The following is a 25,979-nucleotide window of genomic DNA, read 5'->3' as shown; positions in this document are numbered from 1 at the left end:
GCCACGGCCTCCTGCTATGTCCCACTGGCCACTTCACCGCAGCTGCAGCCCACACTGGGTGGCCGCTCCTGCTTCTGTTGGATGTGGAGATGCAGGCCTTCACTGAGGCTTCCTGGCCTCGCCTCTGCTGGCCCCAAGGCTGTGCCACTTCCCCCTGCCCAGCCCCTGGTCTCTGTACAGTGTCTGTCCAGGATGTCTGTCCATCTGTCCTTGACATTCTGTCCAGAAGCAGCCACTGTCATCCTAGCTTGTGAGGGGCGAGCAGAGCCCAGGTGCGGTCGACGTGGAGATGCTGATGCCCTTCAGTGTGCAGGGAAGTGAGTTCCTTCATATCTACAGCCTCTGCGCAGCCAGCTGGGAGCTCATCCCATTCACAGGTGGATGTGCCTTGTTTTTTGGCCCAATCGCCTGCATTAACTCAGAATAATCTCAGTTCCCTGCTTTCAAACACATACGCTGGGACGTGAACACTCTCACCCTGGACGTTTTGTCTGGATGTTCAGTGCCCAGGCTCTTAGGTACACAGGCGGCCCCAGTTTTTATTTGAAAGCTTTGATTGACATGAAGGAATGTAGAGGCTGCTGAAATCCTGGTCATTTTGGAACAAAGTATTTTATTAACAGTTTTCTAAAAGAAAGAAATAATTAAAAAATTGATCCCTGTTGAGGTAGAAGGATCTCGTCCTCATGCTCCTCAGTTCCTTCCAGAATCAGCTTCCAGTTCAGCTGCAGAACAGGTTCTGGTGGTAGCTGGAGCAGCCCAGGCAGGTGCCGTCGGGTCTGAGTTCACACCGGTGCCCATGTGGTCTCCAGTTACGGTGTGGGCCGTGGGGTCTGAGTTCACACCATTGCCCATGTGGTCTCCAGTTACGATGCTGGCCATGGAGTCTGAGTTCACGCTGGTGCCTGCGTGGTCTTCAGTTACAGTGCTGGCCATTTGTGCCTTTCTGGGAAGTTAGAAGGAGGATCATTTCATCACCTCTCTGTCCTCCCACACCTGATCTATGCTGGGCCACCGTGAATTCTTCCTTTTAACTGTTTCTCTCGTCACGGGCAACGCTGGTGTTCTGTGGTCCACGTTTGCCTTTTCGGAAAACGGATTCTGTGTTGCTTTATATAATCACGTGGTCTCTTTTACGAATTTCGCTTTTCTTTAAGAAAATAATCGTGCTTTTATCGCTTCAATCTCAACTCTGGTCCCTGACACAGGCTCTTACCAGCTCGAAAATTAAAAGTAATCTTTGATTATACTTAATGCTTTCTAAAGTTTTCAAAAGTTTATCAGCATGTGGGTTACTGAACATTGTTTATTTAATGGAAAATTACATTGTAAGTAGAGTATTAGAGTGAAAATGATCTTTTGATTTTATTAAAATATTCAGGTAAAAATATTAAAATGCCTTCACCAAACTTCATGCCTGTGTATCGTGAAAACATTAAGCTGCTCTCTGCTCCCGAGAATGCATGAGTAGAGTATGTGTTTGAAAGCGTCATTCCAGTCTTAAGTTTTAGGTATTCTTAAAGGGGTTGGCTGGAGAAGTGACATTTAGCATTGAGTGAACGTTTGATAAAGATTTGTCTCGATATAAAAATAGTTAAAAACAATCTTTAGTGTTTCCTGTCAGGGTTCACCCATTAAAGAATGGTCTTGTAAAAAACTCATCGAGAGTGTTGGCGCCCAGAGGTGCTACCTTGCCCACAGTTGTGTCATCTGCTGTCACCAGGCGACACGCCCAGCATTTAGCTGCACGTCAGATGTGGCCACGTGGCCACAGGACATCCCTGCGGACGGATGTTCTTATGCAGATTAATGAGGATGGAGACCACTGCAGAACTGTAAGCCCCCCAGGGGCTGACGGAAGCCTGGGAACACCTGAGACACCAGAGTCGCTGCTGCTCTGGGTGGAAGGAAACCTGCCCTGGAAGATGGGAAATGCAATAAGGAGAAAGTACCAAGGTACATGATGCTGTGAAAACGGAGATGTTTTAATTAAATTAACAATTAAAATCATTTTAATTATGAGAATTATTTGAATTCATGTTAGTTCTTTTTAGGAAATTAATACTTAAAGCAAGTTTGTTTTCTGAATTGTTGGAATTAATTGAGTCAGCACAAGAGTTAGCATTGATATCTGACCCTCTTCCAGGGTTGGGGCAGAGGAGATGGGGGCAGAGGAGATGGGCCTCCCACCGGCTTTCCCCTGGAGCTCAGCCAGAATTTCCAATTGAGGAGCCCTCAGCTACCTGAGAGCCAGGAGCTCTTGCGGAGAAGCCACTGTCGGCATGCCGCCCGCTTTGATGGCTCTGCTCTGCCATCCCTGCGCTCCAAGGGCCAGACCCTGCCGCTGCCTGTGCCAGACGGGTCTCAGGGAGGTGCCAGTGAGCGGGTATGCATGGCAAGGCCTGGGCATCGCTGTCCGTTTTCCGTGGCTGCCGGTTTCATTCTCTCGCTGTTTGTCCCCTTAGCAAGACTCATGAGGTTCCTTGAGGACAAGACCCCCTCCTGCCACCTGGTCTGTTTCCTGAACGTTCTCTGCACTAGCACAGCCCTGGGATGCAGCCCTCGGGAATCAGGATGTCGGCCATAGTAGGGCGGGTCGCTCTGCTGGGCACCACGATGGATGTTAGCCGCTGTGCTTCACTTTGCGGACACGTTTAAGTACAAAAGTAATTTTAAAATTTCACCATTATTTCAAGACAGCTGAGAGCCTATTAGCACAGAATCCCTGGTCTGAATGAAATCAAACAGTTCTTATTAATTATTCATGATGCCATGAATATGTAGCCTTGTTTTTTATAATTACCAGTCTGTATAATTAATCTTTCATTTGGTTAAAGTACTTAACAGTAAGTAGAGCTGTAACTTCAACTGTTTATAAAGCATATGGAAGAATGTTTAAATGTTTAATTAGAACCATTTTTTTTAGTTTCATAGAGAATTTTTTTTTCTTGTCAACGAGGATCTTTAATTATTTAAACCAAAAGAGAAAAACAGACCAGAAAAGAAAAACAACTAGTAAAGCTCGGAACTGCGAAGGTGGCATCGTTCCGTTAGTCTCGGGTTTTGCTTCCTGGGTTTGTGACGTGGTCAGAGTCCTTGTCTTTGATTTCCTAACACAAGTTGTTAAAGTTGGAAGTGAGCGTGAAATTGAGTTAGTCTAGCTTTATTCTTTCACGGATGAGAAGTGAATTATCTTCAGCAAGGTGGGTGCAGGCGTGGTCCCCGGGGGTCTCTGTGGTGAACAGGCCACCCTTGTGGGGAGCCAAGTTCGTCATCACTGGGACAGAGCCCAGGACACTTCCCCGGCTGGCCAGCCTCTTCCTAAAACCCCACACATTGCAAAGGATGGAGTCCAGATCTATACCATAAAGAAACGAGGGTGGTTACAGAAAGCACCACGATCTCAGCTGAGTGGCTCTGAGCACCCCAACGTTGGGGCACCTCAGCATCATGTGTGGCTCAGGCTGTGCCCTGCAGGGAGGCTGGCCCGATTGAGCTTCGATCTCCACCCTGAGAGTGAGGGCTCCTTCCCCCAGAGTGGGTTAAAGCATCGTGTGTCCACCTGTGCAGTGGCTGGTCCCAGTGGCCCTGGAGGGCTGAAACCCTGGGTCCTGCCACTGGTCCGGGGCGTCTATTTCCCCTTCCTGCAGCTCCTGTGTCTGTGTGTCCAGGGGGCTCCGATCCCTGTCTCAGGACCATGGGTGAGGGGTCAAGTTCACCCGCTTTGGAGCTGGCCCGGATCTTGGTTCTGTGGATCCTCGCTGTGTGGCTCTGGAGCAGTTCTGTCCTCAGGAGAGGGATCCTTACAGCCGCCTCTTGGGGCCATGAGGAGAATTAATAGGACGACCCCCAGGAAGCTGCTCAAAGCCCTGTGCGGGGCCAGCCCTGTGTCTCCACCAGTTCATTCCCTCTGTGCTCCCCCCCACTGTCACATCGCCAGCCTTTGTTTCCTTTTCCTTGGACCCAGGCAGCGAATGCTCTGCTGCCCTTGGCAGCCCCTTCTCTAGTCTGTCCTCAAATCACTTCCTGACGGACAGCCCTGACTAGCCATCAGCGTGACCAAAACCCCACAAAATAGAACTCAACTTTCCTATTAAGCTGTGGAGAGCTGTCCCAGCCCCACTTCCCACAGGCTGGCCTCATTCGCCATGGGATCCGTGGTTCTCACTTGGGGCTGGGGGTGCCCCTGGCATCTGGTGGGGAGTGTCAGGGATGTCCCTCCAGGCCCAGTACAGTCCCCCAGCCGGTGGGCAGCAAACAGCAGCACCCAACCTGATGTCCCTGTGGCTTCTGGTTCCCCGAGGCTGGCTGTGCTTTGCTGCCTCTTGATGCCCTCTCTCCACCTTCGCTGTTTAGCAGTGTTCCATCCATTAGAGCTCAAAGCACTGCCTCCCGGCAATGCAGCCCGTTCTTCTGGCCTGCCATCTGCCTGTGCCCCGCGGTCTGTACCATGTCCTCACGGACCCATCAGAGCAAGGCTCCCAGGGATGGAGAGGTTCCTGTTTGTGTCTCTGTCCCACCTTCTCTGGATGTGGCACCGTGCTCTTTGCCGACAGAGGTCTTGGGTTGATTGTCAGCAAAGCAGACAATCTATATGGCTCTAAATGGTTGTGAACATGCTTGATTGGGTGATTTTAAAAATAATTGGATATGTAAGCATTTGAGTGTGACACAGGTGGATTTTTGGGCTAATGGTCTTGTTCTTCAGGGAGTAACCACAGGCCCATCCACAAGGACCATTTCCAGCTGATTTATGGAGCGCTGTTCTACCTGGTTAATTTTGAACGTTATCTCAGCCTGAGAGGTAGGTCAGCATGTGACGAAGATCACTGGTTTGAATCCTAATCTAATCCTTAGATTGAATCCTAATCCTAATCCTAATCCTTAGGAGCTGCACCTTCCATGCCTCCGTTTCTTCCTTGGTTAGGTAGGGAAGGTATGAGCTACCTCAGAGTTGTGAGTGAGGCCTGTATCGAGTGAGCGATTTAAGTGACAAGGACTGCACCCGGAGTGTTGATATTTAAAGACCTTTAAACATCGCGATGCTGCATTTTGGTACTCAGGTAAAACAGTAAAGTTATTTCAGATGCAGACACAGACCCTCGGTGAGGTGGGGGGCTGATGGCAGGAGGTGGACCACCGACCCTGTAATGAGGGCGTGGTCCGTTCGAGGCTGAACGAAGTGTACATCATTGCATGTACCACGGAGGTCCCTCTCGTGAAGTCCTGGAAGGGTCCATGTGGCTGAGCCGTGCGGTCTGTCCATGATGTCTGGCAGGAGCAGAGCTTTTGGGTGCAGCCTTGCTCTTGTGTGCACGGCCCTCAACGGTCTCAAAAGTCTGAGGCTTAAAGCAGGCTTGGGGTTTCCTTACACCTCCTGGACATCTAATTTGCCTGGCAAACATGTTTTTCTTGGGTGTAAAGGTGAAGGAGTGGGTGACTCTGGTGAAAGTGTACTAATTACTGCACTCTGGGTCAGTGGTGCTTGGATGAAGACACTATCTGACCTGGGTGGACATCTCTGGGGTGGTGAGAACCGGTGGCTGGATGTCGTAGTTTTGCCCAGAGGATGCCAATTGTTTCCTTTTTCCTCAGTAACAACACCCTACTTTGTTTAGGGAAGCAGCACACCCCGCTGAAAATCCAATTGTCTTGCACGGCGGAGTGGCTGGTGACACAGGTCCAGATGCTGGGATGCTGATGGGGGTTCCTGGAGTGGGAAGTGTCAGGAGGCTTTCCCGACCCACAGCAGCCCTGGGCCCTTGTCCAGCCTTCTTGCCCGGGGCATGACACATGGAGGGAAAGCAGCTTCGGGGGCCCGAGGGCCAGAAGGCAGAGTCCTGGCATGTGAGGCAGGCCTGGGCCAGGCTCCTCGGAGGATGTCACAGACCTGCTGCCCATGCAGGGACCACCCACCTCTGAGCCCCACGCAGATTTTCCTCCGTAGCCGAGTGAAATCCTGGTATGGCGAGTGAGGCAGTCAGAGGCACCTTTTGTGGAAGGAGGACAAAGCTGGAGAGAAAGAGGTTTTCCTAAAGGCACAAGGCGCTGATTGTGCGTTAGGGATAATTCCTAGGAGTGTGGTTGCTGGTGGGTGGAAAACTGTAGCCAAAGAATAAGTGGGAACGGCCCTTGCTGGTATTTAACGGATTCGTTCACGAATGATCTGAACAGTTCCAGTGAAAAGAGCATTTCGGACACAGAAGTTTTCATCCTGCCTGACAATCAGCGTGACCGTGGGCTGTTCCATCCTTCTTGGGCGACAGTGAGAGGGTCTCAGGCCCTTTCGGCCCTGTGCTGGCATTTCCCCAGGGTGTGTGCCCCATCCCGAATAGGCTGGAATGCCTCTGGGTGCAGCTGAGCCTCTTGAAAAGGGAAGAGACATGTGATGTGCTCTGGCTGAACAGGAAAATGAGGGAGGACAGGGAGAGAGGCTGGAGGTGAGGAGGATGGTGAGCAACACTGGGGAGAGGGGACGGAGGGTAACACCAGGGACAGGGGGATGGAGGGTAACGCCGAGGACAGAGGCATGGAGGGTAACACCGGGGACAGGGGTTGGAGGGTAACACCACTTCTCCAGGTGCCTTTGGGGGATGGTGCCGCCTCTCGCACCCCAGAGTGAAGCCAACAGGATTCTGTCCCTAGGAGCCCCAGAGCCTGGCAGCTGGGATTGGCCCAGTATGAACCACCGTTCACTGGCTCTGCACCCTGGGACAGGCTCCCTGGTGTTTCCACCCTGGTTTCCCTTCTGGACAGTGGGACCCTGAGTATCCCCGTCCCAGCTGCACCCAGAGCCCTGGACTCCAGCGTGTCATCAGCACTCGTTAGCGTTTCTTTTGTTGTGGTCCGTGGACGAAGTGGCTCTCTCTTTGTGTGTTCACAGCCCTCCTGCTCACTTTACCTTCTGGGAACACTTTTTACAGAGCTTCGTATGTGGGGAGGACTCAAGTGATTAATCGAATGTTTCATCAGGTGCGGTTCTTCTGTTTCCCAGTTTTGACACAACATTTGGTGAAATTTCCAGGGACTCCTGTGGTCAGCCTCACGGTTTCACTCTGTCACTTTCTAATGCAGTATTTTTGGGAGTCTTTTAAATTAAGAGCCACCACTTAAAAATAAGTTTTATAATATGCAGTTTCAGGTTAATTCTTTACCTTTGTGTCTCAGGCAGTGGCTCCCCACCTGTGAGTTGTCAGAAGGGTTCACGCAGTTTTCCAGGGCGGCCTTTGCATTTACTGGAACTATGAAGAGCTCATTCCTGCTTCGGAGGCGATTGACACACAGTGCGCGTGAGGCCGTGCGTGGCTTATCTTCTTCTGCAGGCTTAGAGGTCACTTTCTGTTCTTCCCCAAGCCTGCTGCACTGTGCCGAGTGTTCACTGTGGGCTATGGTCACGCTGTCTGGCACAGGCCACCGAGGCCACAGGGCAGGTTCCACGTAGCGGAGCCTACAGAATGGCAGAGCCCGGCCTCCTCGCCGCCCTTCACGGGGAGCAGAAAGCGCAAGCCTGTGATCAGAGCTGTGCTAGCCCAGAAAGCCTCTGAACAGGTTGAATTGAGGAATCTGCTCCTACCAACTGCCCATGTTTAGGATGTGTTTGAGTTTTTGTGATTTTTCTTGCACTGAAGCTACTGGACTGGCTCTGCGTCACCGTCATGGGTCTTCATGTTGCCCCGACGGGAAACGGCGGGGGTGGAGGTCTGCACAGAGGCTTGTGGCCCTGATAATGAAGGGCTTGTTGCCTCTTGGGACAGCGAGTTCAAACTCTTTGTAATTGTCAGCACAAAGAGTGACCCGCTGAGGACACGGCTGTAATACAGGGTGGCATGGTTGATTGTCATAGCTGATATCAGGTACCTGCCTCTAAAATGACGGTACCCGTAGTGTGGCTCCAGGAGGGCAGCTCCTGCCAAACACACGTGCTCCTGGGCCCCTGCAGACAAGGTTGTGTTGCCAGCCAGGCCTGCAGCTGTGAGTGTAGAGGATTCTACAGGGTACCGACTGCCTCCCTCGTTTGCTTGTGGGGCCCAGGCCTCCATCCCTCCCGGTCCCCAGTCCGGCTTCTCCCAGGATTCTCCCAGCCCCGTGGACACCTCCGTCTTCACAGCTTCCGTAGTTTTCTTGTGGGCGCCCTAGGTGGGCGCCTGGGCAGGGTTCGTGTGTTAGTCGAGTTCTCTCTAGCCAACCCTGGCTCGAGGCTCAGCAGGTCCCTTCAAAAGAGTCAGCCAGCTGTGTGCCTGCATGTTCAGGATACTTGTCAGGGGCCTTCCTCAGAGCAAGACCGACGCTCACCTCATCCTTGCGACTTTGGAGCCCGCCCTGGAGAGACTCTTGCCAGTCCAAAGGGGCCGTCCGGGTCCCGCAGGCTGGTGGGAGTGACTTCTGAGCCACTCGAGACCCCACTTTGTGTTCCTACACCCCACAAAGCCACTTAAAGTGCCATGTTCTGGTGCCATGTGCCTCTCCAGTGTGCCACACAAGCCTGGACGGGGATCTGAGCGGGCGCTGCCTTCCTCAGGCTATGCTTGAGTTTTGGGGCAACTGGAGCACTCGTGGCTGTGATTATCGCCGCTGTCTGGGCTCCCCTAGAAGGTCTCACCCGCAGCCTGAGGGCCACGTCGGCAGCCACCGAGGAGCCGCCAGGTGCGGCGTTGGTCCCACTCAGTTCTTTTCGACTTTGGTGACAGAGGAGACAGCAAAACTTCAGCTGGTAGCCCCAGGCCTTCTCTGCTTGGGGCCCTGGGACTGAGATAGCACAGATCCTGCCATCCACGTGCTGGGGGCCCCGCCGTGCGGCTCCCTCCTCTGATCAGGGGCCACGCCCTTGGGCTGGGCAGCTCCGGGTTCTCGCACTCAGGGGCCCAGGGAGGGTCCTGGATGCAGAGAGAAGGAGAAGGGTGGCGGTTTGAGCCCAAGTGTGTTGGCTTCATCTTCTGCCTCCTGTCCCTAAATACATTTGCAAAGTTTTCCAGATGAAAACTCAGAAGGGATTTTTAATGACTGGAATCTGTGAATTTCATGGGAGCCAAGTGTGTCCACCTCTTTCACCCACCTCATTTCTCCCCGTTGGGGCTGATTATGGCAACGTTCATAGGGGCATGGACGCAAGGGGTGGTGGCCAGCCCTCAGCCCTGTGTCCCTCTCCTCCTCCCCTCAGCGCCACAGCATTTCGGTGTCATGCCCTTCCCTGCGCGCGTCCTCATGAAAACCAAGTGCGGCTGGAGGGAGATGCCTGCGCCCACTCCCGTGACCTTCCCGACCAGCCTGGCTGCAGCGGCCTCTCAGCAGGCATCTTTCTGGTGCCGCCTCTGTGCCCCTCCCATCACCTGACGCTCGTGCTCCTGAATCTTCACGCGTGTACTCTGTGCATCCACCTCACGGGCTGCCTGGGAACAGAGACAGTGTCTCACGCCGGTCAGAATGCTCTTCTCTGTCCACTGAATAGTCCAACACAGAATCATTCCTCTGTGATTATTTTATTTATTTATTTTTTTTGAGACGGAGTCTCACGCTGTTGCCCAGGCTGGAGTGCAGTGGTACGATCTCGGCTCACTGCAAGCTCCGCCTCCCGGGTTCCCGCCATTCTCCTGCCTCAGCCTCCTGAGTAGCTGGGACTACAGGCGCCCGCCACCGCGCCCGGCTAATTTTTTTGTATTTTTAGTAGAGACGGGGTTTCACTGTGGTCTCGATCTCCTGACCTTGTGATCCGCCCGCCTCGGCCTCCCAAAGTGCTGGGATTACAGGCTTGAGCCACCGCGCCCGGCCATCCTCTGTGATTATTTATGCTTTGTTATGTAGAACTGGAATAAAGAAAAAGTGAATTTAGACATTACAGCCATCAGGTTGAAGCTAGGTAATGACATTAGGGAATTAAATGAGAGCATTTGAGCTTCTTGAGTTCTAATTCCACATCTTCGTATCCCCGTCACCCCATACCCAGTGTCTAACACAGCTCTTGGTCTAGGAGTTTCTTGATAAATGCTTACTGAATTGAACTGGACTGAGCTTAACATTCCCACCCAGAGTTAGAAGCCAGTCTCTGAGCAAATTGCATTTAGAACATGAGTTTGATGTTACTGCGGTAAGGGGTATCCTACACGTCATAATTCCTAGTCAATATCGGGTATTTAGTCAAATAGTGTCAAGTAGAGAGAGGCATTGGCCCATCTGGCAAAAGGGTAAGGCATGGTGCTTTAGGTCCAGGTCCCCAATATCAACTATGAAAATAAAACGTTGTCATCTCCAATTGCAGCCCTGTCCTCAGCTGGTCACTGTTTACGCTAACAATTATAAACAGCTTGAACTTGCTGTCCTGAGAAGCAACACATCCTCCATTCTTTCTGCAGTGCAGCTGCCTTGGTGGATGGAACATGCCCCTCCTCCCTCCCTCCCCCTCCTCTCTCCTTCCCCCCTCCTCTCTCCTTCCCCCCTCCTCTCTCCCTCTCTCCCTCCTCCTCTCTCCCTCTCTCCCCCCTCCTCTCTCCCTCTCTTCCCCCTCGTCTCTCCCTCCCTCCCTCCTCCTCTCTCCCTCTCTCCCCCCTCTTGTCTCCCTCCCTCTCCCCTCCTCTCTCCCTCCCTCCCCCCTCCTTCTTCCTGTCTTCTCTCACCTTTCTCCTCCCACCTTCTCTCCTGGGCTAGGGGCAGAAGAGAAGAGACCTCCGGAGTCTTCTGCTTCATCCACGCAGCTTGGGGGCAGCACCAAGTGCTACAATTTGGCTGCCCCAGCAGGTGTCTCAGGGCAGCCTTTCTAATGGGAATCCTGGAATCATGTCTTTCCTTAATGTGTCCTAAAGGCTGGAGGACATGAAGTGAAACAATGCTCCATTCTCAGTCCTGTGATTTTGTGTATTTATTGGAATTAATTTGAAATTAAAATAAATAATACCCAAGGTAGAGCATGAAAAAAAAAGAAAAAACATGCTATGGTGTTTAAAAAACAAACAAAACCGTTTGGTTTGTTGGTTTGTTGGTTTGTTCTTAGACCTTCACAGGCTCCTAGGTCACACGTTTCAGTTTCTCAGCGAGTGATATTCTCGTGTCAGCCTCTTGTTTGATGATGTCAGCCACAGCAGAAAGAAGCACTCCGTAGGCCCCGTGCTCAGCACACTGGCGTGAGCTTCTGCCGTCTTCTGTTCATGCTCATCACAGCTCTGTGCAGTGGGCGTCCTCCTGATCCATGTGGGAGAATGGAGGATGGAGGCGGAAGGGTGAGTGACGGCAGGATCACATGAGGGGTCTCTCCCGAGGTAGGGAGGGGAACGGGCCCAGGACCTCGGTGCCCATCGCGTCCTTCCTCCTCCTCCTCTGCCTCTCTGTGACTGTTTGACTCAGGCTGCAGGGACAGACATGAGTATGTGCAGAGCGTGTGTGCACCCCTGGGGGTGTGTGCTCATATTGGCAGAGAGGGATGTGAGCGTGTACAGAGCGTGTGTGCACACCTTGGGGATGTGTGCTGGCGTTGGCAGGGACAGATGTGAGTGCATACAGAATGTGTGCTGGCATTGGTGGGACAGATGTGTACAGAGCGTGTGTGCACACCTTGGGGGTGTGTGCTGTTGGCATGGACAGACGTAAGCGTGTACAGAGCGTGTGTGCACCCCGGGGGTGTGTGCTGGTGATGGCGGGGACAGATGTGTACAGAGCATGTGTGCACACCTGGGGGTGTGTGCTGGTGTTGGTATGGGCAGACGTGAGCGTGTACAGGGCGTGTGTGCACAGCTAGGGGTGTGTGCTTATGTTGTTTTGTAAGCGGCAAATACGTGGCCCGTTGCCTCAGGCGGCCCTGCACTCGTGTCGAGTCCGTCAGTGGCCCTCGGGTTGGGGTCTCCATCTCCCCAGACAGCACTTGAATGGCTTGAGGTTTCAGATTCTTCCTTTCCGGGTACTTGGGCCTCCTCAGGACCAAACATCAGAACCAGCCAACTGCAAACTACAAGAACGTTCAAATGCATCTTCAGTAGGAAAAACAAAAGCAATTGGAATAATTTTCCAACATGACCCCGTGGGTAAGCGGTTAGATACTCCAGCCAACAGATTGAGTCACTTTAAAATTCACACCAATTAAAATAGTTGTGAGAGTTACAGAGCTTTACCGCTAAACCTTGAAATAATTGAAGCGTTCTGCTCCACTTGCTTACAAACGGGTTGGGGATAGCTTTCAGTCCAAAGTAGCAACCTTCTAAATCCAGCTTAGATGCGAGGCTCCCACTGACACAGGAAGAGACAGTGGCCCTTGATTATTCTCCTGTGTTCAGATACTTTGTCATTTTTTTCTGTATTCTGATCATCACTTCTGCTTTTCCAATTCAAACTAAAGGGAGTTTAGTTCTGTTTTGGAGAAGTTGTGGTTAGTGGTTTCTTTTCATGGTTTACTTAATCTCTTAAGTCTGGCACTTACATTTACCCAAATGGACTTTTCTTTAGTACGACGGTGCCGTAGCCCAGGGCTTCTCCCTCCATATCTGCTCCCCAGGAGGCCCCCTAGGAATGGGCGCTGGAGATCCAGCCCCTCTCCGTGTGCCCTTTTCTTTGAGTCCAACGTAGGTTTGGCTCAGAGAAGAAAACAAGCCTCCGGGTTAGGTGCCTCTGACTGCTTGCTTGTGAAATGTTTAATGAGAAGGCGTCTTCCAAACTAATTTTACACATTAATAGTTTTAGCTTAAAGTGTCACTGCAGTCATAAGAACAAGAAATACTCCCATAAAGTAGATAGGCAGAAAAAAGCCATAAAAGTTTAATAAAGCGCAAATAAAATGGTGTTGTAAGAATGTACAATGGGAAATGTTCTCAGTCCAGCCAGATCGGCTGTGGCGTCCTCCTGTAAATACATTCAGCCATGTGTGGCCCTGATCACAATCACTACTGTGAATTGTGATCCAGAATGTTCTTGGGGGCCGACACCTGGACTGTGCCAGCAGCTGAGTCTCATTGGAGGTCACGGCGGTGATGTGCTTAGTGCGGCCATCTGGGCTGAGGGGTGGTCACCCGTGCACTCACCACGTGCAGCCGTTATTCTTGTGATGGAGTTGCACAGGGCCCGGCTTGTCAACCTGGGCTACTTAAAGTACCGGGAACCCAACCACTGGTGGGTGCCTCCCGACATAGGAGATGTCTTTTTTATCCAGGGCCCTCTGGTGCTGCAGACCCTGAGTCCACGGGGAGGCACCTGAGGGCTCTGCTGGCCCATGGAGGTCCCCGAGCAGGTGGTCACTCATTGTGAAGTGGTCCATGGCCTGTGAGGTTATTCCCGGGGTTTGTGTGAGCGAGGTTAACCAGTTCACAGCTGGGCACTTACCCCTTACACAGGTGACACTAGTTAAAGTGGAATCTCTATTAGCTCGCACGGGCGTGTGTGAGGAGCTGGGAGGGTGCGGAGGCTTGGCCCTAGCACTGGAGCCCGGGCTCCTGAGATTCTGCGTCTTCCTGCTGAGGGGCCATCAGGGCTGCTGTGGGTCCTGAAGACAGTAGGTGCCATATGGACCAGGGGATGCGGAAGCCTCTAGAGGCTGCGGGAGGCGAGGAGACGGTCGCTTCCCCAGAGCCAGCCCGTCGACACCTCGACATTAGCTGGTGGGACCTGTTTTGGACTCTAGCTTTCAGAAATGGGAGAAAATAAGTGAGTGTTCAGGGCGCTAACTTTGGGGTGATTTAGTGGAGAAATAGAAAACCAGCCCACGAAGGTGCACGCATTGAAATGTTCTCTGTCCAGGTGTTCACAGTGGCGTGAGGGGGATGGCATCAGGGTTCTGGGAACTGTGCAGCTTTACTGAAGGAAGGGGCTCGCCATGCCTTTCCTCATGTAACTGAAGGTATGTATGCCTGCCACACCGCCCAGGAGACAGGGACTAGAATTCGGACTTTATTTCCTCTTATGAGAACCAGGCCACAGTCAGAACATGGTGAGGGCTGAAACGAACTTTCTACAGCCTGAACTGGGAAAAGGAATCACAAGTAGTTTGTGTTTTTCTACACAGACCTGTCCTTTCAGGTTTTGTTACGTTCTGGAAAAAGGGAGAAGCCAGGCACACTTCAGCGAGGGACGGTATTTCTGGAGGTGGCGTGGATTCAGCCTGAATGTGGCCGTGTGGTTAGGAGGCTCAGAAACTGCCCTCCAAGAGCACTCATCTGTTCCTTATTGCACTAATACCTCATTTACAGAAATCCACAGAAATTACAGAGCACTGCGGGAGGCCTCTGGTCTGGATGGGTTTGTTTGGACCGAGGTCACAGGGTGTTGTCCCAAGTGCTTATCCTGATCTGGCAGAGGCTCTGTTCCCAAATAATTATTCCACAGTTTCAGAGCCTATATCTGAGTGATAGTCTTTTAACTTTGTTGCATAAAAGCAAACAAAGTATGTCTTGAGGGTCTAAAAATCCATGTAGTAATCATGGCTGTAAATTCATACATGGGGCTTTGGGATGGAGTGAAAACCACCGTCACCTGGCGTGGACACTGCGTGGTATTTTTAGTGTGGTGGCCTGCTCGTGCCTTGAACTCTATCTGCAGTGTGAGCAACTGCTGTGCATTTGAGAAATGTGGCCAGGTCAGCTTGCTCCTCCAGGGGCCTGCGGGCATCTGGCTGAGGGGCCTGGGATGGGACCACATCAGTGGGAAAGAGCTTGATTGTGTCAGCAGATATGTCTGCCTCTACAGGCCATAACCCAGTTTTCCTTTGGTCATCTAATGCCAGAAAAAAACCTGTTTCTTAGAGACTCGCATAATTAATGAACCATTTGACCATACATAAAATGTTATAAATGCATGAGGCTTTACAACTTGGCAGATGTGTAACTCACATGTTATGATTGAATCAAACCGTTGAAGATATTTGTTTCACTGGAAGGTTTTTATCATTTTATGTGCAAACGAAACGCCAGTAGCATTTTGAAAGAGTATTTTGGAATTTTAAACACAGAGTGGGACAGTGCTGGGTCTCGGGAATGCTGGTGAGGTGGACGTGACCTCAAGCTCTTGGAGCTTGCAAGCAGGATTCCTAAGTTGTCACACTTGCAGTGCTGGAAGTCAAAGTGGACTTCTGTAAATGAGGTATTAGTGCAATAAGGAACCGATGAGTGCCCTTGGAGGGCAGTTTCTGAGCCTCCCAGACACCCCAGGAGGAAGGGGGGAGGGGGGCCGTAACCCACCAGAACCTGGACGGTGGAGCTGGGTTTGCTGGTGGCCCTGCGTGGCTGGTCATTACGTGCAATAAGGAACAGGTGAGCGCCCTTGAGGGCGGTTTCTCCCTGCTTCGCAACTGCAAGTGGAAGATGCCTCAAAGTGGGGGGGGGGGTGGTGGTGGTCGGTTATCCAGTGGGACCGGATTTGCTGGTGGCCGCTGCGTGGCAGGTCACTGGGTGGAGCGATAGGAGGTGAGTGGAGTGGGAATAGAGGATGCACCCTCCACAGCTACTGCTGGGAGTTGGCTCTGGTAGCAGAGGGGGTGTAGAGGGATTCCCAACAGGGGCAACACGGCTGGGGTCCCACGTGTGCTGGACGCTGATGTGTGGCTATATGTGATCTCAGTCTCCACAGCCATCCTGGGAAGTGGGTTCAGTTACCTTTCCATGTCACATTTGAGAAATCTCGGGCTCACATCACAGCTGGGTGGGTTGGAACTAATGTCTCAGGCAGGACGTTGGCCCCAGAGCCCAGCTCTTACCCTCCTCCCGCCCTTTTCAGTCCACCAAGCTTGTAGAGAGGGGTGTGTGGCTGTGGGGGGCGGCTGAGAAACCAACACAGCAGTAGAAGGGGGGAAGGAAATAAACCAGGCAGGAGACACAGGCAGTACTTGGGAGGTCTACACGGGGTCTGGGTGTGGGGGGCACCTCTGGGCCTGTGAATCCCGTTCTGTGCTCCCGGCTTACCCAACCTTGGCCCTCAGCCACATGCTGTGCGTTTTAGGTGAAATCTCAGTCCCTTGCATGGTGCGAGCATCTTTTCTCCCTGGCTTTGCCTCTCCTTAAATCACGGAGTCTCAGTGGGGATGGCGGGGTGGTTGGTGGTCCATGGAATTTGCCCTCCACTTTCCCATCCTTGTCCTGTCCTGTCTGGCCTGTTACCTGAATCTGTGTCTCTTCAGAGCCTGCAAATGAGTGGAGGCCACAGCAGCCCCTCGCTGACCGGCCTCTCAAACTTTTTTATTCATCAGAATCGTGTTAAATGCTGATTCCTAGGCACCCCATTAGACTCTTATGCCTGCCTGGCATGGGTACTTTGAGGACGGTACAGAGGGTTGCTGGGCTGTTCCAGGAGGGAATTTGCATTTGTAGAATGTCCACTGTGGTCTTTCCACCACTGTACTTTCCATGCACACATGACATTAAACCTGGAAGACCTCTGGGTGCTGTGCTGGTGAGGAAGCCCCGGCTGGACTAGGGGCTGTTGGGGATCGGACTTGATTCCTGGGCTGGGGGCTGGGGGCTTATTCTCTTCAGTGGGCCTGCTGATGGGATGCCCTGAGAAGTTCTGCTGTGCACTCAGGGGAAGGTGCAGAGACCGGCTCAGGAAAGACAGACCATGGATTTAAAAATTCCTACTGGAAAATCTTTTATGAGCAAAGAAATTTGCATCTAACTGAAGACAATCATTGCTTGAATAATTGGTTTGTTTACAAAATTGGTCCTATGAACAGATTAAAGTTTTCATTCATGCCTTGTCTATAACGTAAATAGGAGCTGTTACCGCAACCTAAATTAGCCTTAAATTTTGTATCAGATTGCAGTCCAGATTACAAACGGCTGCTTGATAATCTAATTGATAAAACGGAGGAATTTAGTGCTTGGAACCCAGCGTGAAGAGAACAGAATTGCTTTGGCTTCTCAAAAGCGTGTGACTGAGGGGTGACCTGGGGTGAAGAGAAGTGGCTGGAGTCATTATACTCGAGGAGATGATCTGCCTGAGCCTCTCTCAGCTGTCTTCTGGATAAAACAAAAGGGCAAAAAATGGAAAAATTCAGCACTGAGTTCGTCTATGCCCTGAGCTTCTCATATGGTCATTAATGTGACCGGGCTGTATCTGTGAAGCCTCCATACAGGCACAAAGGAATTAGGTTAGAGTAAGGTGGCCGGCGACCTCTGGCGTCTGGACCGCGTGCCATTTCCTAAAGCCCTTTTGGGTGAAATGACAATCGCAATGTCTGTTCGGAGAAGTGTAATCTCACGTATGAGATACAGATTTTAAATGATGCAGATTTTAAACACCAAAAGTCAGGAAGCTTGGTGGGAGTGGCTGTCTTCCAAGTGGTTTTCTGTGCTGCCATGGACGAGGCGTGGATGTGTCATCTGTTGGTGAGATCCACTGGTGAAAGGGCTAAGCAAACCCTGGAGCTGGGGCAGTGTGAAGCTACATCTCTTCCGGCATCCCAAGTAAATACATTTTGTAAATCTTGTGAATTTGACCCTGACCCTAACCCTGAGTGTTGAAGTCTGGTGCAGTGTCTTGAGCCCTCTTCTGCACTGAGGGTGAGTGACTGTAAATGAGTGATTCCTCAGTGATGAAAGTTCAAATTTGGCTTCCCTGAGGAAGCCAGACCTCAGTCACCCGTATCTCCATTGTAAGCACTGCGGCCTCTAGGCGGGTGGCTGGAAGTTTCCAGGCCCGCCTTGGAGACACAGCCGTGCGGTGCTTGATGATTTGATAACATCGGCCACCTTCTGTCTAATCATGGTACAAATGATTCTCCTACAAGGAAACGGATCTGGTTTCTTCCCTGATCGTTGGAAGAAGCAGCCCACCTAGGAACTGCACCGTCCTCTGCACTTTCACAGTGAAGCCTGTGTCTGTCTCCCAGGAGTGTCATGTGTGTTGTGGGAATCGCGGGAATTGCCTCTTTAATTCTTCCTGCTTTTGAGGGCTCGAGCAGCTCTGCCTGTTTCACCCGGGACAAGCAGGGGGTGGTCTCTGGCTGCTGTGGGACTAGGGCTTGTGTTTCACCTGGGATGAGCAGCGGGTGGTCTCTGGCTGCTGTGGGACTAGGACTTGGGGTGCATCATCACATCCGGTGACCTGTCCAGGTGGGCATCATTGTCTTTTGCCTGTTGGCTGAGGCAGCTGTGATGCCATGGGGGTCATGCTTGTGTCACGGCCAACCCAGTTCTTCCTGTGCACACCTCTCCTGCTGGAGTGCCTTTCCTTATGATGACGTGCTGAATTAGGGCGGAGAATGCAGAGAGGCTCTGGGCGTCTCCTTCCCATTCTTATTCCCTGGAGCTGTGATGCCCGACAAGGGAGCCCATAGCCAGAGGCTCCTTTAAATTTAATTAGAATAAAGATTTGATTACATAGCCAAACACATTTGAAAAGAACTTCACAGATTAAATTCCGGATTCAGCCCTTCAGGCCCAGTGGCCACGTTTCGGGGCTCAGCAGCTGTAGGTGGCTGTTATCTTTCTGTGTTGGCTGAGCAGATTGGGACGTTTCCGGTTCAACTGGCAGTTCTCTTGAATGGCTGTGCCTGTGGTGGGGGCACCTTGGCTGGAGAGCCTCGTGGGGATCCTTTAGGCCTCTGGCTACAGCCAGGCTGCACGGTTCCTGTGCCCCGGGTCCTCTGAGGCCCAGATGGATCCCACCACAGAGCCAGCACTGCTAGACTTGGGTACTGTGTGCAGACAGCAGAGGGGCACGTCTGGGCCTTGCAGGGGCTAGGGTGACTGGCCTCCTTGGCCAGGATCCCGTCTCCAAGTTTTCAGAGGAAATGCATCCACCGTCCACACCGTGCACCAGAGGAAAACTGCAGGCTTCTCTGTGGATGGTGAATTGAGATCATGCAGAGTGACTAGGTTTGGGCTCCTGACCAGCGTGAAACTTGATACCTTTAGGTGGAACCTGACATGCCTCCATATGTACATGGCAAAGAGAATGCAGCGTTGTCAGTTTGAATCCAGATGTGCTCCCGTTTTGAGGTGGAAGGTTCTGGGAGTATTGGCCGTTGGTGATTGTCCTGCCATGGAGGACTTTGAATGCAGGCACTGGTTTAGGATAACCCTGGTTTCCTGGTCCTGTATGTGGGCATCGCTGAGTCTCCCGGGCTGGAGGAAAGCAGGGCAGATGGGAGGGTGACAAGAGGTCAGGTGTTTCCAGCTCTGGGGAGTGATGCCATCAGACGGCTCAGGTGGCCAGGGAACAAAGCAGGGGTGCATGGAAATGTCATGTTTCCTGGGGTATGGGGAGGACCTGTTGAACTCTATTCCTGGGCAACAGTTCTTCCATTCTCAGGAATCTGTGCCATTGTAATTGAGTAGCAAATTCTAGAATTGCTCTAATTACTTACTGTTAAGTCCCCATCCCAATTACCATGAATTAGCAACAGTGATAACAGTTTGCCTGGTCAAGCCTTGCTAAGAAAAACCAGTGGAACTAGTTTTAGTTGCCTCGAGTTCCCTCCAAATCGGATTCTTTAGCGGCTTATGTCCCCACAAGGCACATTCCAGACATTCACATCTCAGCTCAGATGCAGGCGTGCATATTATAGAAAATCGCACTGCGCTGTGATTGGCTTGAGCTGACATTCTCTAGGTGAGAGGCGGAGGCCCAGGACCTGTGAGGGACTGTCTGAGTGTCCTCTCATTGACTTGGAGCAGGTGCACATCTGTTCTTCAAAAGTTCTAATGGGATGAAATTAGAAATATGAATTTTTAAAATTCACGTGTTACGAACTCTGTTCAGTGATTTCCTCTGAAATGAGAGACTATTTGCAGACAAGGCATTCAGACTGCAGCTCTCCTTAGAACTGTCCTAGACCTCGATGCCGTCCTTTAGCCTCTTCCTGGGTGTGGGGTGCTCTGCTTGAAGCAAAACCACGTGGTCTGTGCATCACTACTGCAACCAGCTCAATGTACACACCCACTGGGAGGGGGGCCGGATCACTTAACATTTTAAATGCATCTAACATTAAACCAGCAAGTCAGCCAGTGCTTTCTGTAACCAAGCTGCCTGGCTCATGGGAACCTGACACTTGACTTTTCGGAAGAGAATACTTGCTTCTGTGGAGTGTCAATATTTGTCTCATTTCTTGAGACTCTGCTCAAAGTGATGAACGTGTGTAAATTAGGACCTTTTTGTGTAAATTGGGCCACAGAGCTCTCTAAGCACAGTCAGGGGAGTAAACGGCTGTGAAAGATGCCGCCTGATGTGAGCCGTGACCAGGCACTTTGGAACCTGGGATCCCATCTCCAGTCTTTCAAAGGACATAGAGGAATATAAAATGCAGATGGGAGAGTTCATATTTTGGGCATCTCAGTTCTTTTGAAATCAAAGCGCAAAGAAAAAGTTTTGCCTTGAGGTCTTACCCCATACTTGTTTTTCTCCTGAGGTTTTAACATTTTCTTAACTGCTTTTTTCTCCCCCGATCCTTGGGGAACTTCTATCTTCATATCTTCTTAAAAGATATGGTTAAATTCAACACTGAAATTTAAAAACATGCATTCATATTATTTTTCTTCAAACTGATGTATCTGACATTGGTGAAGAACTAACTGGGCCTATTGGTGTATTTTTATTTTTTTGAGACAGTTTTGTTGTGTTGCCCAGGCTGGAATGCAGTGGCGCGATCTTGGCTCACTGCAGCCTCACCTCCTGGTTCACGCCATTCTCCTGCCTCAGCCTCCTGAGTAGCTGGGATTATAAGTGCCTGCCACCATGGCTGGTTCATTTTTGTATTAGTAGAGATGGGGTTTCAACATGTTCGCCAGGCTGGTCTTGAACTCCTGACCTCATTTGATTCGCTCACCTTGGCCTCCCAAAGTGCTGGGATTACAGTCATGAGCCACCACATTCGGCCTGGGATATTCTTGATTGTAACTGTAATAGATCCCTTTAATAAAAACAAAACAGAACAACAACAACAACAACAAAAAAAACAGCTGTCTGAAAAGTCCCAAGATTAAAGAGCTCACTTGGACAGGGATTTGGACACCAGTTGAATGGCCCAGCACAAACCATAGTTACATGGGCCACTCAGCCTGTTAGAGCCTTAGGGTATTTGAAGTCATGTGGATATTTGCATTTCTGCTTCTGGATATCGTGTCAGTATGAATTCGGCTAGTGTTTGAGGGCCAGGCTCAGATCCGGGAAAGCAAGAGCCCCTGCCCTCACGGCACTTCTCTTCCGTGTGTGTGTTAGGAAAATAGAAAGCATAAGATTTTTTTTCAATGAGCTGGGAAGATGGAAAAATAAGCTTAAGATGTTTACTTGTTCAGAAGAAGGGAAGTGCAAGGAATACTCAGCTTTGCTGCTGCTGAAGGAGGCCCCTGGTGGAGGATGTTTCAGAGGTGGGGTTTGTCTGAGAAAGGTGGTAAGAGGCAAATAGGATGCCCCATCTGGTTAGCCAGAGATGGGGAAAGTCCGTATCCCCAAAACAGCCTCAGCATTCTGGCAAAGGCTTTGGAAAACAAGTTAGTGCGTGGGACCTTGTTGGCTGCTGGGTAGAAGGAAAACACTGCTGGTCCTGAGGACTGTACTGTTCTTCCACTGCTATAAAGAATTACCTGAGGCTGGGTAATAAGGAAAAAAAAGGTTTAATAGGCATACAGTTCTGTGGGCTGTACAGGTTTCTACATCTGGGGAAACTTAGAGTGGAAGGGGAAGGGGAGGTAGGCATGTCTTCGCATGGCTGGAAGGGGAGAGAGAGTGAAGGAGAAGGTGCCATGCACCTCCAAACAACCAGATCTCAGAACTACCATGAGGACAGCACTTGGGGGATTGTGCTAAACCATTAGAAACCACCCCCATGAGTCAGTCACCTCCCACCAGGGCTCACTTCCAACGAAGGTTTCGAGTTCAGCATGAGATTTGGGTGGGGACACACAGCCACACCATGTCAGGCTTCCCATTCTTCTCCTGCCATGCTTCGCAAATGGTTCTGTCATTGGTTTTTGTTTTTGTTGATACATAATATGTGTACATGTTTTCAGAGTGCATGTGATATCTTGATTCATCCCTATATTGATGAAATCTGTGTACTTGGGATGTCTTTCACTTTAAATATTTTCTTTTCCTTATGCTGTTAATGTTCAAGATATTCTCTCCTAGCTGTTTTGAAATACACAGTAGATGACCCACTGCCATCCCCCTGCTGATTTATCAATAGTAGGTCTTGTGCTGCCATTAGGCTGTGTGTTTGTGCCCGTTACGAGCCTCTGCCCATTCTGCTTATGAGTGGGCTCTGCTGGGCCGTGTTGACCACCTACTCTTGGCCTCCCTGAGATCTGCTCTCAGCTCCTGCTTATGAGTGAGAACATGCTCCATTTCTTTGCTTGGCTCGTTTGCTTAACGTAATGTCCTCCAGCTCCATCCATCCTGTCGCGGATGACAGGGATCTCAGCTGTGTGGTGGAGTATTGCTCCTGTGTATGTTCGGGCCACGTTCCCTTCATCCCCTGTTGACGGGCTCTCAGGTGATTCCAGACCTTGGCTGCTGTGGATGGTGCTGCATTGAAGCTGAGAGCATTCACTGGCTTTATACTCTGGGGACGTGAGCCACTTTGATGTTCTCAAGCAGCCATTCCCCAAAGTCCTCCGTGGAATGCCGCATTCCTTTGTGCCCATGGCTTCCACTAGGATGAAGAGCTCGGAAGGGGCTTTGAGTGAACCCTTGGGTTTCTGTCTTTAATTGGTATCCAGCTGCACTGACCAAGTGGGGGTCCCAGTGACCCTGGACACTACCTCACATAAGGTCCAAAGATGCAGTTAGGTTCCTTTTTTAACTTTTTTTTTTTTTTTTAAAAACCCTTTTGACCTGGTTAAGCTATAGCATTATCAGTTAGTGTTTTTCATATTGGAAAGGTGTATATTTTATTTTCTAAGAAGGAAAGAAATCCTGTTAAATACTCTAACCACAGATTAAATCATGTCAAGGAAAGAGGTACTATTTGGGGGGAAAATTATCCCTTCATGTCAATGATCAAGGAGATGACTTAGATTGTTTAATTGAGTTAATTATGAAATCTTAAATGGTTTTGAGAAGATGAGCTGTGGATACTGCAAGACATGAGACTGATGCTGATTTAATGTTAGTCAGCCCTGACAGAATGTGGCTAATATTTAAAGCTTGCTCCAGTATTGCTTGATAGATTGTAAGTTAATGTAAAGATCTGTTTGATGCTTTTATTTTACAAAATATTATTGAGAAAAAGTTTGACAGCCAAGGAACCACCTTCAACCAATTTCTTCCTAATTTCTATCACTAGAAAAATTTGTCCTGTTAATTCCAGAATTTACTTTTGGGAAGTTCCTGTAAGGAGAGCAGAGGTATTGGTGGTTGAATGGTGACTTGAATTTAGGTGAAGATCATTAAATATTTCATAGTCATGTTTGTCTTGGTGGTTTTAGCAATTTTATATTAAATTTAGAACTGTGAGTCAAACCAAATGTGTTCTTTTGCTTTTGTGATACTCTTTTGCTTGTATGACTATACTGGTAAAGAATGATAAAATGTGTATCGGGTATTTTTTCTGTGTAGATATTAGGATTTTGAGGGGAACAAATTAATCATTCTTCTAATAGACATTGTGCTGTGTGTTGGGTCCTTTGTATATTAGTTGAATCACTCTAATGAGGACCCTTGAAAGTCTGTTTCTATACAAGATCTTTTATATGCTGACTTGTGTTATGCAAAATCCTTCATCCTCAAAGAAGACTAAGCAATGGGTTGGAGGAGAGGTTTAATCCCCCATTAGGTCTATTCCAAAGGCCCAGAATTGAATGCAAGTACGAATTATGTTTTTGAAGTGGGGTGTGTGTTGGGGGGGTGGTGGGGGGGTGGACTCCTTTTTAGGTCATGGGAGGGAGGTAAAGCAAAGATCAGATTTGCTGATAAACATTTGTGCATATGCTAGTGGAGAAGTCAAATGACTTGACTGCACCTGCGTACTCTGATTTTGGTTTTGTTAGTGTCCGTAGCTACAAGCCTCACCCGCCTCTGGGACTCACCCTGAGGGGCTGTGGTGAGGGTTATTACAGAGTCGTGTGTCTTAGCGAATGGCACAAACGGTCTTGTGGGCCTACTTTGGCTTTGTTTGAATCTGTAGATTGTTAAACTAAGTTTAATATTTTGAGGATTATAAATTGTGATTCTTGTCTAAGAAGAGGTTTCTGTTGTCTCTGAAGACAGGAGCCACAATACAGATGGTCCCTGGCTCACAATGGTTACATCTGTGATTTTTTTTTTCAACCTTGTGATGGTGTGAACTAGTCACACTCAGTGCATTGTTCGGCCCGAGATGGGCTGCCTCTGGATGAACCCATTGTAAGTTGAAACTATTATGTCAAATGCACTTTCTATTTAGGATATTTTCAGCTTACGCTGGGTTTATTGGAACAGTTTCATCCCATGGTAAGTCAGGGAGCATATATGCTCATAAAAGTAGAGAGGATCTCATAGATACCATGAGATATAATGTCTCTGATGTTATAAAGATACGATGAAAACAATCAAGTGGGACTTGGAAGCCTTGGAGGGACTCACAAGGGCGGCTCCTGGAATGCAAACGTGAGCACCACTGGCTTCTAGATGTGACATCTGTGCCTTCTGCTTAGCCCAGTGGGTTATTGGCTGCTCCCGAGGGCAGAGAGGTCCAGCGTTCCTGTGTTTAGGTGTTTGAGCTGCCTTAAGAGGCTAGGTCAATTCTCACTGGTGTCTTCAGGGCTTTAGGTCTTCTGAACAAGCAGGAGGAAGGACGACTTTGTAGAGCTTTGGAAATCTCTACGGACTTCAGGGCCATCCCCCTTGGTAGGAGAGAGCCCCACTGGAGGTGAGCAGGGTGCCATGCTTGCCTGTGCTGGGCCCAGACGTGTACGGACGTTGTGAGGGCCACAGGACACAGATCGGTCTTGGTGCACAACTGGTGTCAATGGCCACGCAGCATTTCTGCCAGGTACATGAGTGCGGGGACTTGGGTTTTGGGGTGTGCGTCCTAGTTGCCTAGTTGCTTGGAAGACCCCTATTCAGACCCCAGCCTGAGTCACCGTGACAGGCCTCCCGCTTCACACACCACACGGAAGCCGTGGCGTCGGTCACTGATGCCCACCAGCTGTCAGATGTGCGTGTGTATCTTCCCTGGTCTCGTGATGGGTCTTGTTTTGAGGTTATAGTAAACGTTCAGAGAGGTTTTGGATGTTTTTATGTTGTTTGCAAGGTGGCAGCAGGGAGTGCTTGAGCAGTGAGATCCCCTTCCCAACCAATGCAATTTCAGATCACAGCAGGTAATTAGGGCAGCGGAGCTGTGGGATCACCTACCCAATCAATGAGAATTCAGATCACAGCAGGTAATTACGGCAGCGGGGTGGGTGGGAGAACCCTGAACTGTGGCTGTTTCTGGTGTCTTGCCCTGCGGACAGCGCATGCTGGGGCCTCCGTGGTCCTCTGTGGGGTGGGTGGAGCACATGAGCTGGGTGCTGCTGGGCTGTGGCTGGCTCCCCAGCCCGGGGTTTATGCAGGACTCGTTCTTAAGACAACTTGGAACCCAGAAAGCAGCATGAGGAGAACGGGTTTGTGCGTTTCTGGATCCTTGGTGCTTCCCAGTCTCAGACGCTGTGCAGGCTCTGAGGGGTCTCGCCGGGAAATCTTGAACAGTCGGCCCCCGGGGTGGAGTGGGGCTGCAGCGGGTCTTGCAGAAACTGGAAGTGGGGGTGAGTGTCTCGCAGGCGGAACCTTTCAAATGGGCCCAGTAGGCTGCATCTGTGGAAATGGTGCCACCTAACGCAGGGCTGTGGCCAGCAGGGCCTGAAATGCTACAGCGGGCTCTGTTTCTGCTGTCTTGAGAGAGTCTGCACGGTTTTCCTTGGTCTTTGTCTATTTGGAGGACGCTTCCCCCTTTCTTGGGCTTACCAAGCCTTCTGAGCTGCCTTGTTGAGTATGACAAAGCCCCGAGAAGGCATTTTTGTCGCAAAATTATGTTATCCTGGTGGCTGGATAAATGACCTGCAAATGTGGGTGACTCAGTAGCTCTGAGGGTGCTCAATATCCAAGACAGGTGGGAAGAAAAT

At 50.4% G+C, this 25,979-nt stretch overlaps 1 long non-coding RNA gene across 2 annotated transcripts in view; it reads left to right on the top strand.

Annotated features, from left to right (window-relative positions):
- Nucleotides 1–25,979, top strand: part of LOC135970051 (uncharacterized) — a 121,691-nt gene that overhangs the window by 40,271 nt on the left and 55,441 nt on the right. The window contains exon 1 of one of the 2 annotated variants that reach the window (XR_010585492.2): nt 24,507–24,868. The exons of the other annotated variant lie outside the window; for it this stretch is intronic. This is a non-coding gene — a long non-coding RNA (uncharacterized lncRNA). Of the gene's footprint in view, nt 1–24,506; nt 24,869–25,979 lie in introns of those variants that run through there. 2 annotated transcript variants of the gene reach the window in all.

This window comes from Macaca fascicularis, chromosome 3 (genome assembly GCF_037993035.2).
Source record: "Macaca fascicularis isolate 582-1 chromosome 3, T2T-MFA8v1.1".
NCBI classification, from domain to species: Eukaryota; Metazoa; Chordata; class Mammalia; order Primates; family Cercopithecidae; genus Macaca; species Macaca fascicularis.
The sequence above is the reverse complement of the archived record's forward strand: the minus strand, read 5'-3'. Positions and strand labels throughout refer to the sequence as shown.